The sequence below is a fragment of the Hemiscyllium ocellatum genome, chromosome 7 (assembly GCF_020745735.1).
Source record: "Hemiscyllium ocellatum isolate sHemOce1 chromosome 7, sHemOce1.pat.X.cur, whole genome shotgun sequence".
In the NCBI taxonomy this organism is placed as follows: domain Eukaryota; kingdom Metazoa; phylum Chordata; class Chondrichthyes; order Orectolobiformes; family Hemiscylliidae; genus Hemiscyllium; species Hemiscyllium ocellatum.
Window position 1 is genome coordinate 93,705,893 of NC_083407.1, and position 13,103 is coordinate 93,718,995.

The following is a 13,103-nucleotide window of genomic DNA, read 5'->3' on the forward strand; positions in this document are numbered from 1 at the left end:
ATCCAGGGCAGCTGCAGTTAACAGGCCAGGGGCTTGGACACAGTCAGACATCCACTCTGGATTCCAACCACCCCATAAGCAATGAGGAGCTGAAAATTGTGCAGCCCACCTGTCTGGGCGTGCACTGCCCTACTGTGGCTGCTTTCCTCCTCAAGTGGGAGTGACAGTGGGTGGTACAGCTCTTAATCTTGATGCTGGGAAATCACAAGCAAGTGAGTAGATGGCAGATAGGGTATGTTGAGGTACCAGGGATGGTGGGGTGGGGTAGGTGGCAGAATGTGAGTGAAAATGTTGCAGACAATAGAGAGTGGAGGAGTGCAGGCTTATTGAGAAGAAGAAGGTGGTGGCACTTATGCTGACAGAGCAGAGAAAATAATTGACCTTTCTGCTATGATTCCACACATTTCCCCAGATAGCTGAGACTGCACTAACCCAGGTAGGGGTGAACCTTGGTCTGGGCTGGCATGGTCTGGTTTCATGGAGTCCTCTGCTGTTGCTATGGAAGACAATGTCCTGCCTCTGCATCACCCCATTCATTAGGGCCAGCAGGAACTTGTCCGCAAAGCAGGGCACCAAATTCCCCTCATGTCTGGGACCCCACTGGGCTCCAGTCTGGAACTGCTTGTCTGACTGCAAAAAGGCCTATTAAAGATTCTACCATTGCCAGTCAATTCCGGCAGAGCACGTTTTTTTTCTGTGACTGACTGTTCAACAATACCCAAGATCAGAGCAGGTAAAAATAGAGGTCAAATATTGTTTTTGAATCTGTTTGACTCACCGTAACGTTGAAAAATCCTGTGTTGCATTACCTTTGAAAAGAAACAGACATTTATTAAGTTCCTTGGTTTAATGGATTGATTTTGCTTTCAAAATACAAACATTAATCCTGTTCTCTCATTCAGGTCCTCAATAGCACAGTGTACAGTAGCAATTCTCAGGACAATTTCTGATGTTTGCAGTAACCCACAAAAAAAATCTGGTGACTTTTACTTTCTTGATATCATACTTGGGGCACTATTATAATGATGTGAAAATCGTTTTCGACATAGCCCATCTGTACTTTATAATATGCTTTCACTCTCCAAGTGCACCTGTTCCTAACAAGCCATCAAATCTTATTTCCAGTTCAGAATTAGGCAAAAATGAATCAAACATTCTTCGTCCCTAGCCAAGATCACTATCAATTATATGTATTTGCATGATTCACAGGAACAGGAAGCAGTATTCAGTGCCTTTAACTGATTCCTTTATTCAAGATCTATATCTATGATATTACCAAGTCCTGCCTTAGCTCTCTGTTCCCTTAACATTTACTGTTTGGGAATGTTCATTGATCTCAGAGCTAAAAATCTTATTTTAAAAAAAGCTTTTCAGAAAATAGATTTTTATACTTTCCACCACTACTGACATGTGATGAAATGTTTCAGCTTCACTCCTGAAAGACATATAGCTTTGTGTTTAAAGTGTATCCCCTAGTCAAAGTCTCCTTTACCAATGGGAAAGATTTCATTGTTTTCTAAATCTAAAAACCTGAATCAAATTGCCCCCAACCGTTTTTTTTAAAGATTAGATTAGATACCCTTACAGTATGGAAATGGGCCTTTTGGCCCAACAAGTGCACACTAAACCTCCAAAGAGTAGCCCACCCAGACCCATTCCCCTACCCTACATTTAGTAATGCACCTAACACCATGGGCAATTTAACATGGCCAGCTCACCTGACATGCACACCTTTGGATTGTGGGAAGAAACTGGAGCACCCAGAGGAAACTCATGCAGACACAGGAAGAACATGCAAACTCCATGCAGACAGACAGTTGCCCAAGACAGGAATCGAACCCAGCTCCCTGGCACTATGAGGCTGCAGTGCTAACCACTGAGCCACCAGGCCACGCATTTTATATTGTAGAGGATACAGGTTTGTGTAATTCCATAGCCCATAACTTGAGGAGACCTGAAACAGTTTTGTGAACCTGTGTTGCTCTCCTTCCAAGACTGCAAGTGTGATAGAGGTAATTTTGTCACCACACATTATGCAATGCCAGCTCTGTGAAGCAGCTAATAAAAAGAAATGAGCCAAGTGAGTTGGGTCAGTTTAGGTGCAAAAGTGGTGAGGCACAAACTGAAAGGTGTTGGAGTCAAATGGTGTCAAACCGCAATATTGTAAAACGGGTTAGTGATATGTCATAACAAAAACTTTGGACCCATTTTCCTCCATTTACAAACATAGCTATAGATGAATGTGCCTTCAACATTAACGATAAAGGTAGCATTGTCTCAGAAGAGGCAAGACAGGGCTTGTAGGTATTTAATCCCCACCCTGAAATATTCAATTACAAACTATCTCTCTTGCCTAGCTGGTGAATATTTGGTGTCTGAGGACACTGCTCTTCAAAGGGTGGAGAGTTACTGAGTTTGACAAGAGAGATCAAAATAAGAGGCCACTTATACACCCAGAATGTTATGTTGCCATGGTAAAATGCTAATTGGGATTACAAATTGAAAACAAGCTCTTAAATGTTTGTTCTATATTGACAAGGTATTTATTGCAGCTTACAATTCCAATCCCTGCTTAAATTGGATTCAATCTATTGCCAAAACCTTTTTTTTCTTTGTTAAATGTTGTGAAATGTGGACTCAGGAACATTCCTCATGGGTGTTCTCCCCATCTGATTGGCTCCGCAAATCTCTATGCTACTGGTTTAATAGAAAACCTTGTGACTTAAAAAGCTAGGTTAATTTCATGTAGCATCTATCACAATCTGAGTTGTTTACAAGTGATTAATAGTTAAGGTTCTCGTGCCACTCCCTGAAAGGCCATTGTCATTTCTTCCCAAATTGAGCGCATGGGCCTCATTCGTTCTCTCTATCATCTAACCATCTCATCCATAAAATTTGACTTAAGCTAACAGTTTACTTCGAACCTACTGAAACTTTTTAAACTGTTAAAATAATGAGATCTATTCACATAGTGGGAGGCTGAAGAAAAAGGAAGATATTCAAGACTTTTATGAAAGAGCTTTGGGTGTCCTGCTTGCTGGTTGCTTGTTCCATGGCCGTACCTCAGCTAAGGTTGACTTAATAAATTAGATCCCTTTTCTCCTGTAGAGTGAATTGTTGTGACCACTTGCAGTTTGGCAGTCTGGTGTTGGTCCATTGAACGAAAGATCAAATGCTTCGGCAGCAATATGTCTCTTTTTGGCGAGATTCAAGTTTGAAACTATCAAGTGATAGCTTGTTAAAGACCATCTACAAGTCCACATGAACTACATGCGCTGATATTCCTATCTAATATTCTAATTGATTCCCCAGAAACTTCAATTAGGTCTTCTACACATGAACAATTCTGTATAATTCCATGTTAATTTTCTAATCAGCTTAGATTTCTTCTCAGTGTTCAGTCACTTTGTCCTTAAAATGATGTAGATTCCAATAAGTTACCCGCAATTGCCTCTTAACTTCCTGATTTCTGTCTCAAACGTTGCTTAGATATTGGCATTCTAGTTTTGTAATCTAGGGGGACAATTCCATATGAAGGGCACTTTGGAAGATAATGGCAGCGTATCAATAATTTCATCACCTTTTGTCTTCAAAGCTTTGGGGTGGAAACTATCGATTCTTTGGACTTGTCACATGCAATCATTATTTTTGCGAATACCATTTTCCAGGATTGCTCAAGGACTTTGAGCTGGCTTAAAGCAAAGTCATTATCTGTAAATATGACCCACTGTCCACAGATGCTCGCATATCATAGTCCTGGCACATTGCCTGTCCTTGCAACTGTAATCTACAGTTTCATTTGCTGGTAATTCTCGGTGTAATAGAATTTCGAACAATCTATATTCTATTTAGTTGAAAGATTGAGCTTAATTTTAGACTAATGTTCTCAGCCTTGTTTTATGAAAATTTATTTTAGCTGCCCTTAAATGCTACTTAATATTCCTCTGCCAGATATTACTTTATGCAATTTTGATCTTTCATGTTTGTATTTGCAATTGTTAATTTTCATTTTATCCATGAAATTCAAACGATAAGACATTAATAATATTGTTGTGGGATGCAATCGTGGTAATGAAGTTGAAAGCTTCCGGAAGTCTCTGAGGTATTTGTATTCGGCACCTTCAATGCTGAGCACATCACAGCAATGCTATGGTGTAAATAATTCACAGAGAATCTATTGTAGCCAGAGAAAAGAGCCTTCCACTTTATGAGAGAGGTGCAACTGGTAGGGACCCATTTGATCCAATTTTCTATTGAAACAAAGCATGTATATGAGAAGTCCCAGCTAAAAAAGAGGCATTTCTGCTTGTGCCTTTCAAACTTTCATATATCCAAAAGCATTTTTACAGCCTTTGAAATTCTTTTTAAACATAATCATTATTGAAAGGCAAGAAGTGCAGCAACCATTTGTACACATCAAGCTTACAAAATGAGGAGTCCCTGTCATAATGTAAATAAACTGGAAGCTACAGGGTGGAGCAATCCCTTGATCTATTTAGGCAAAAGTGAGGACCGCAGATGCTGGAGATCAGTCTAGACTAGAATGGTGCTGGAAAAGCACAGCAGGTCAGGCAGCATCCGATACCCACACTTTGTTTTAGCAAGCTTGAAATAAATCCCATGGACTAGAACTTGGTGTTGTGTGATTTTTGATGAAGTCTGAAATGAACTAGTTTCCCAACAATGCCCAAACTTGATGCATTTCTGATTATTTTTATTTTAATAGCAAAATTTCATCAAAACTTCCTTACTACTACTCAGCAACAGAGCAGCAAAGAAGAACTACACAAATACCTCTCGGGTAACCACTTAGCTAACAAATGAGACCTAGCACAGATAGACTGGAGGTAAAGGCAATATGTTCCACAATTGAAAAACATACAGGAGGCTCCACAATTATTCCCACCTTCTACAGTGGGGGACTTCAGTACAAAGGACAAGGCTGACATATTTGCACCTGTCTTTGGTCAGATGTCCCAAAGTGGGTGATTCATTTCAACTTCCCAAGGTCCCCAGCATCACAGATGTCAGCCTTCAGCCAATTCAATTCACACGACGTGACACGATATCAAGACACGATTAAAGACACAAGACACTGCAAAAAAGCTGTGGGCCCTAACAATAGATTTCGGCGATAGTGCTGAAGGCTTATAGAGTCATAGAGATGTACAGCTTGGAAACAGACCCTTCGGTCCAACCCGTCCATGCCGACCAGATATCCCAACCCAATCTAGTCCCACCTGCCAGCACCCGGCCCATATCCCTCCAAACCCTTTCTATTCATATACCCATCCAAATGCCTGTTAAATGTTGCAATTTTACCAGCCTCCACAACATCCTCTGGCAGCTCATTCCACATATGTACCACCCTCTGTGTAAATAAGTTGCCCCATTGGTCTCTTTTACATCTTTCCCCTCTCACCCTAAACCTATGCCCTCTAGTCTGGACTCCTCAACCCCAGGGAAAAGACTTTGCCTATTTATCCTATCCATGCCCCTCATAATTTTGTAAACCTCTGTATGGTCACCCCTCAGCCTCCGACGCTCCAGGGAAAACAGCCCCAGCCTGATTTGCCTCTCCCTATAGCTCAAATCCTCCAATCCTGGCAACATCCTTGTAAATCTTTGCTGAACCCTTTCAAGTTTTGCAACACCTTTCCGATAGGAAGAGACCAGAATTGCATGCAATATTCCAACAGTGGCCTAACCAATGTCCTGTACAGCCACAACATGACCTCCCAACTCCTGTACTCAATATACTGACCAATAAAGGGAAGCATACCAAACACCTTCTTCACTATCCTATCTACCTGTGACCCCACTTTCAAGGAGCTATGAACCTGCACTCCAAGGTCTCTTTGTCCAGCAACACTCCCTAGGACCTTATCATTAAGTGTATAAGTCCTGCTTAAATTTGCTTTCCCAAAATGCAGCACCTCGCATTTATCTGAATTAAACTCCATCTGCTACTTCTCAGCCCATTGGCCCATCTGGTCCAGATCCTGTTGTAATCTGAGGTAACCCTCTTCGCTGTCCACTACACCTTCAATTTTGGTGTCATCTGCAAACTTACTAACTGTACCTCTTATCCTCGCATCTAAATCATTTATGTAAATGATTAAAAGTAGTGGATCCAGCACCGATCCTTGTGGCACTCCACTGGTCACAGGCCTCCAGTCTGAAAAACAACCCTCCACCACCACACTCTGTCTTCTACCTTTGAGCCTGTTCTGTATCTAAATGGCTAGTTCTTTCTGTATTCCATGAGATCTAACCTTGCTAACCAATCTTCCATGGGCAACCTTGTTGAATGCCTTGCTGAAGTCCATATAGATCACATCTATTGCTTTGCCCTCATCATTCTTCTTTGTTATTTCTTCAAAAAACTCAATCAAGTTTGTGAGACATGATTTCCCACACACAAAGCCATGTTGACTACCCCTAATCAGTCCTTGCTTTTCCAAATACATGTACATCCTGTCCCTCAGGATTTGCTCCAACAACTTGCCCACCACTGATGTCAGGCTCACTGGTCTATAGTTCCCTGGCTTGTCTTTACTGCCCTTCTTAAACAGTGACACCACGTTAGTCAACCTCCAGTCTTCCGGCACCTCACCTGTGACTATCGATGATACAAATATCTCAGCAAGAGGCCCAGCAATCACTTCTCTAGCTTCCCACAGAGTTCTAGGGTACACCTGATCAGGTCCTGGGGATTTATCCACCTTTAACCCTTTCAAGACATCCAGCACTTCCTCCTCTGGAATCTGGACATTTTGCAAGATGTCACCATCTATTTCACTACAGTCTATATCTTCCATATCCTTTTCCACAGTAAATACTGATGCAAAATACTCATTTAGTATCTCCCCCATTTTCTGTGGCTGCACACAAAGCCCACCTTGTTGATCTTTGAGGAGCCCTATTCTCCGCTGAAAATGTGTTGCTGGTTAAAGCACAGCAGGTCAGGCAGTATCCAAGGAACAGGAAATTCGACATTTCGGGCCAGAGCCCTTCATCAGGAATGAGGAGAGGGTGCCAGGCAGGCTAAGATAAAAGGTAGGGAGGAGGGACTTGGGGGAGGGGCGATGGAGATGTGATAGGTGGAAGGAGGTCAAGGTGAGGGTGATAGGCTGGAGTGGGGTGGGGGCGGAGAGGTCAGGAAGAGGATTGCAGGTTAGGAGGGCGGTGCTGAGTTCAAGGGAATCGACTGAGGGTTCCCAGGCGGAAGATGAGGCGCTCTTCCTCCAACCGTCGTGTTGTTATGTTCTGGCGATGGAGGAGTCCAAGGACCTGCATGTCTTCGATGGAGTGGGAGGGAGAGTTAAAGTGTTGAGCCACGGGGTGGTTGGGTTGGTTGGTCCGGGCGTCCCAGAGGTGTTCTCTGAAGCGTTCTGCAAGTAGGCAGCCCGTCTCCCCAATATAGAGGAGGCCACATCGGGTGCAGCAGATGCAATAGATGATGTGTGTGGAGGTGCAGGTGAATTTGTTGTGGATATGGAAGGATCCCTTGGGGCCTTGGAGAGAAGTAAGGGAGGAGGTCTGGGCGCAAGTTTTGCATTTCCTGCAGTTGCAGGGGAAGGTGCCGGGAGTGGAGGTTGGGTTGGTGGGGGGTGTGGACCTGACGAGGGAGTCACGAAGGGAGTGGTCTTTGCGGAACGCTGATAGGGGAGGGGAGGGAAATATATCCCTGGTGATGGGGTCCGTTTGGAGTTGGCGGAAATGACGGCGGATGATACGCTGTATACGGAGGTTGGTGGGGTGGTAGGTGAGAACCAGTGGGGTTCTGTCATGGTGGCGGTTGGAGGGGCGGGGCTCAAGGGCGGAGAAGCGGGAAGTGGAGGAGATGCAATGGAGGCCATCGTCGATCACGTCTGGGGGGAGTCTGCGGTCCTTGAAGAAGGTCCTTGTACGGTACAGCCCAGATGGCCTCCTTCTTCAAGGACCGCAGAATCCCCCCAGACGTGATTGACGATGCCCTCCACCGCATCTCCTCCACTTCCCGCTCCTCCGCCCTTGAGCCCCGCCCCTCCAACCGCCACCATGACAGAACCCCACTGGTTCTCACCTACCACCCCATCAACCTCCGTATACAGCGTATAATCCCCCGTCGTTTCCGCCAACTCCAAACGAACCCCACCACCAGGGATATATTTCCCTCCCCTCCCCTATCAGCGTTCCGCAAAGACCACTCCCTTCGTGACTCCCTCGTCAGGTCCACACCCCCCACCAACCCAACCTCCACTCCCGGCACCTTCCCCTGCAACCGCAGGAAATGCAAAACTTGCGCCCATACCTCCTCCCTTACTTCTCTCCAAGGCCCCAAGGGATCCTTCCATATCCGGCACAAATTCACCTGCACCTCCACATACATCATCTATTGCATCCACTGCACCCGATGTGGCCTCCTCTATGTTGGGGAGATGGGCCGCCTACTTGCAGAACGCTTCAGGGAACACCTCTGGGACGCCCGGACCAACCAACCCAACCACCCCGTGGCTCAACACTTTAACTCTCCCTCCCACTCCACCGAAGACATGCAGGTCCTTGGACTCCTCCATCGCCAGAACATAACAACACGACGGTTGGAGGAAGAGCGCCTCATCTTCCGCCTGGGAACCCTCCAACCACAAGGGATGAACTCAGATTTCTCCAGTTTCCTCATTTCCCCTCCCCCCACCTTGTCTCAGTCGATTCCCTTGAACTCAGCACCGCCCTCCTAACCTGCAATCCTCTTCCTGACCTCTCCGCCCCCACCCCACTCCAGCCTATCACCCTCACCTTGACCTCCTTCCACCTATCACATCTCCATCGCCCCTCCCCCAAGTCCCTCCTCCCTACCTTTTATCTTAGCCTGCCTGGCACCCTCTCCTCATTCCTGATGAAGGGCTCTGGCCCGAAACATCGAATTTCCTGTTCCTTGGATGCTGCCTGACCTGCTGTGCTTTAACCAGCAACACATTTTCAGCTGTGATCTCCAGCATCTGCAGACCTCACTTTTTACTCGAAGAGCTCTATTCTCTCCCTAGTTATCCTTTGTCCTTAATATATTTGTAAAAACTCTTTGGATTCTCCTTAATTCTATTTGCCAAAGCTATCTCAAGTCCCCTTTTTGCCCTCCTGATTTCCCTCTTAAGTATACTCCTACTTCCTTTATACTCTTCTAAGGATTTACTCGATCTATCCTTTCTATACCTGACATATGCTTCCTTCTTTTTTCTTAACCAAACCCTCAATTTCTTTAGTCATCTAGCATTCCCTATACCTACCAGCCTTCCCTTTCATCCTGACAGGAATATGCTTTCTCTGGAGTCTCGTTATCTCATTTCTGAAGGCTTCCCATTTTCCAGCCGTCCCTTTACCTGCGAACATCTGCTTCCAATCAGCTTTTGAAAGTTCTTGCCTAATACCATCAAAATTGGCCTTTCTCCAATTTAGACCTTCAACTTTTAGATCTGGTCTATCCTTTTCCATCACTATTTTAAAACAAATAGAATTATGGTTGGTGGCCCCAAAGTGCTCCCCCACTGTCACCTCAGTCACCTGCCCTGTCTTATTTCCCAAGAGTAGGTCAAATTTTGCACCTTCTCTAGTAGGTACATCCACATGCTGAATCAGAAAATGTTCTTGTACACACTTAAGAAATTCCTTGCCATCTAAAGCTTTAACATTATGGCAGTCCCAGTCTATGTTTGGAAAGTTAAAATCCCCTACCATAACCACCCTATTATTCTTACAGATAGCTGAGATCTCCTTACAAGTTTGTTTCTCAATTTCCCTCTGACTATTAGGGGGTCTATAATACAATCCCAATAAGGTGATCATCTCTTTCTTATTTCTCATTTCCACCCAAATAACTTCCCTGGATGTATTTCCGGGAATATCCTCCCTCAGCACAGCTATAATGCTATCTCTTATCAAAAATGCTAATCCCCCTCCTCTCTTGCCTCCCTTTCTATCCTTCCTGTAGCATTTGTATCCTGGAACATTAAACTGCCAGTTCTGCCCATCCCTGAGCCATGTTTCTGTAATTGCTATGATGTCCCAGTCCCACATTCATTACCATGCCCTGAGTTCATCTGCCTTCCCTGTTAGGCCCCTTGCTTCGAAATAAATGCAGTTTAATTAATTAGTCCTACCTTGTCCCTGTCTGCCCTAACTGTTTGACTCATTTCTGTTCTCAACTGTACCAGTCTCAGATTGATCTGTTTCCTCACTATCTCCCTGGGTCCCACCCCCCAACCTTACTAGTTTAAATCCTCCCAAGCAGTTCTAGCAAATTTCCCTGACAGTATATTAGTCCCCTTCCAATTTAGGTGCAATCCGTTCCTCCTTGTACAGGTGACTTCTATCCCAAAAGAGATTCCAATGATCCAAAAATGTGAATCCTTCTCCCATACACCAGCTCCTCAGCCATGCATTCATCTACTCTATCCTCGTATTCCTGCCCTCACTAGCTCGTAGCACTGGGAATAATCCAGATATTACTACCCTTGAGGATCTCCTTTTTAAATTTCTGCCTAACTCTCTGTAATCTCCCTTCAGAATCTCAACCTTTTCTCTTCCTATATCGTTGGTTCCAATGTGGACAATGACCTCTTGCTGGCCCCTCTCCCCCGTGAGAACATTCTGCACTCTCTCTGAGACATCCTTGATCCTGGCACCAGGGAAACAACACACCATCCTGCTTTTTCTCTGCTGGCCACAGAAACGTCTCTCTGTATCTCGGACTACAGAATCCCCTAACACAATTGATCTCTTGGAAGCCGACGTACCCCTTATTGCATTAGAGCCAGTCTCAATACCAGAAACTTGGCTGTTCGTGCTACGTTCCCCTGAGAATCCATCACCCCCTACATTTTCCAAAACAGCATACCTGTTTGAAATGGGTATATCCACAAAACACTCCTGCCCTAGGTGCCGACCTCTCTCACCCTTCCTGGAGTTAACCCATCTATGTGACTGTATCTGAGACTTTACCCCTTCCTATAACTGCCATCCATCACATACTGTTGCTGTTGCAAATTCCTCATCGCTTCTGTCTATCTCTCCAGCCGATCCACTCGATCTGATAAGATTCGCATCCAACAGCATTTATGGCAGATATAATTGGCAGTAACCCTTAAACTCTCTTTAAACTCCCACATTTGACAATGTGCTCCAGAAATTTCAACTCTCCTAAATCAAGCAATTCCAGTACAGCTGCAGCACTGGTATCTCCCCCGCAATATGGAAAATTATCCAGATATGGTTGATGCTCAAAATATAACCCAACCAATTAACACCCAGCCTACTCTCCACCAGGCACACAGTAATGGAGAGAATCATCAGCAATGCTAACAAGAGGCAGTGGTAAACCAATAACCTGTTCACTAACATTACATTCAAATTCCACCAGAGCCACGCAGCTCCTGAACTCATTACAGCCTTGGCCCAGAGGTGGAAAGAAGAGCCAAGTTCCAGAGGAAATGTGAGAGTGACTGCTCTCATTGCTGAGGCTGCATTTGATCAGATGCAGCATCAAGAAACCTTAGCAAAACTGAAGACAAAGTGTATTGGGGGAAAACGGGACCCTTTAAGTCACATCAAACAAAAAAAAGAAAATGATTGTGGTTGTTGAATGCCAATCACCTCAGCCCAAGTATCACCTCTGCAAGCATTCCTCAGGGCAGTGACCTGCAACCAACTCTCTTCAATTGCTTGGTCAATGCCTTTCTCTCCATCATATAGTCAGAAGCTTTTTTACAATTTAGAATTTAGCATTAGGTTTTGTTGTAACATGTACACTAGTATAGGGATACAAGAGTACACTGATAAATGTACAAAGTCTCCATTCCTGGTGTAATTTAAAGTACAAAGGTAGCTGGGTACAAAATCTAAAAGTACAAAGTAGAAAAATAAAGACATGAACCTAAAAGTTCAGTACAGTTGGAATGTTTGCTGATGATTGTACAACAACTCATTCTGAAGCAGTTTGTGTTCATATGCAGCAAGACCTGAAAAAACATCAAGGCATGAGCTGATAAGTAGCAATGACAAACATTCAAATCCATCACTGAATAACTGGACTAGTACCTGTAGTTGACTAGAAACTGAGCTGGACTAGTCTTTAGTACTGTGGTACAAGACCAAGTCAAAATAGAGGAAGCCTGCAGTAAATAATTCTCCTTCTATCTCCCTATAGCCTGCCCAAAATCTAGAAAAAGTTACAAACCAGGGGTGGAATTCTTTTCCAATGCCTTGATGAGTCCAACAACATTAAGCTTGACCCCATCCAGGACAAAGCAGCCCACTTGATTATCACACCATGCAATATGTTCATCATTCACTCCTTCCAACATTGATTCAGTAGTAGCAGTGTGTTCCATCTACAAGTTGCACTGCACCATCCCACAAAGGCTCCTTTGACAACACCTTCCAAACCTGTTGCATCTACTGCCTAGAAGGCAAGGGCAGTAGAACATCACCACCTACCAGTTATCTTTCAAGCCATACTGACTTAGAACTATATCCCCATTGCATCAGGTTAAAATGCTTGAACTGCCTCCCTAGCCTGTGCTGTAGGTGTCCTGCTACCCGAAACACAACAGCAGTACAAGGAAGTTGCTCAACATATCCTCCAGGACACTTTGTGATGGGCAATGAATTCTAACCTGGCTAGCGACATTTTTTTATACAAAGAAAAAATATATACCCAGCTGATTCAAAATCTTTTCCACGTGGCGCCAGGATAACTGTATAATTGCACACTGTCCCGAATGTTACTTCAACTGCCCATTCTTGGACTGTAGTGCTAACAAACAGAGCAGGAGTAGGCCATTTCAGTCCCATAGACCTGCTTCACTATTCCATAAAGGTTCATACTCTTATTTACCCACTGTACCTTGGGATTCCCTTGATTGTTGAGACTGTACCCATCTCAGGTTCAAACGTGTTCAATGATTGTGCCACTACGGCTTTCTGGGGAAGATTTCCAAAGATTTACGACCCTCTGGAAGCATTTCTCATTTTTGCTTTTTTAAAATGAAATATTATTTAATTTTAAAACACAGTTTAAAACCAGTTCTGATTGTCCACTCTCACTCCCAAAACATCTCAAAACT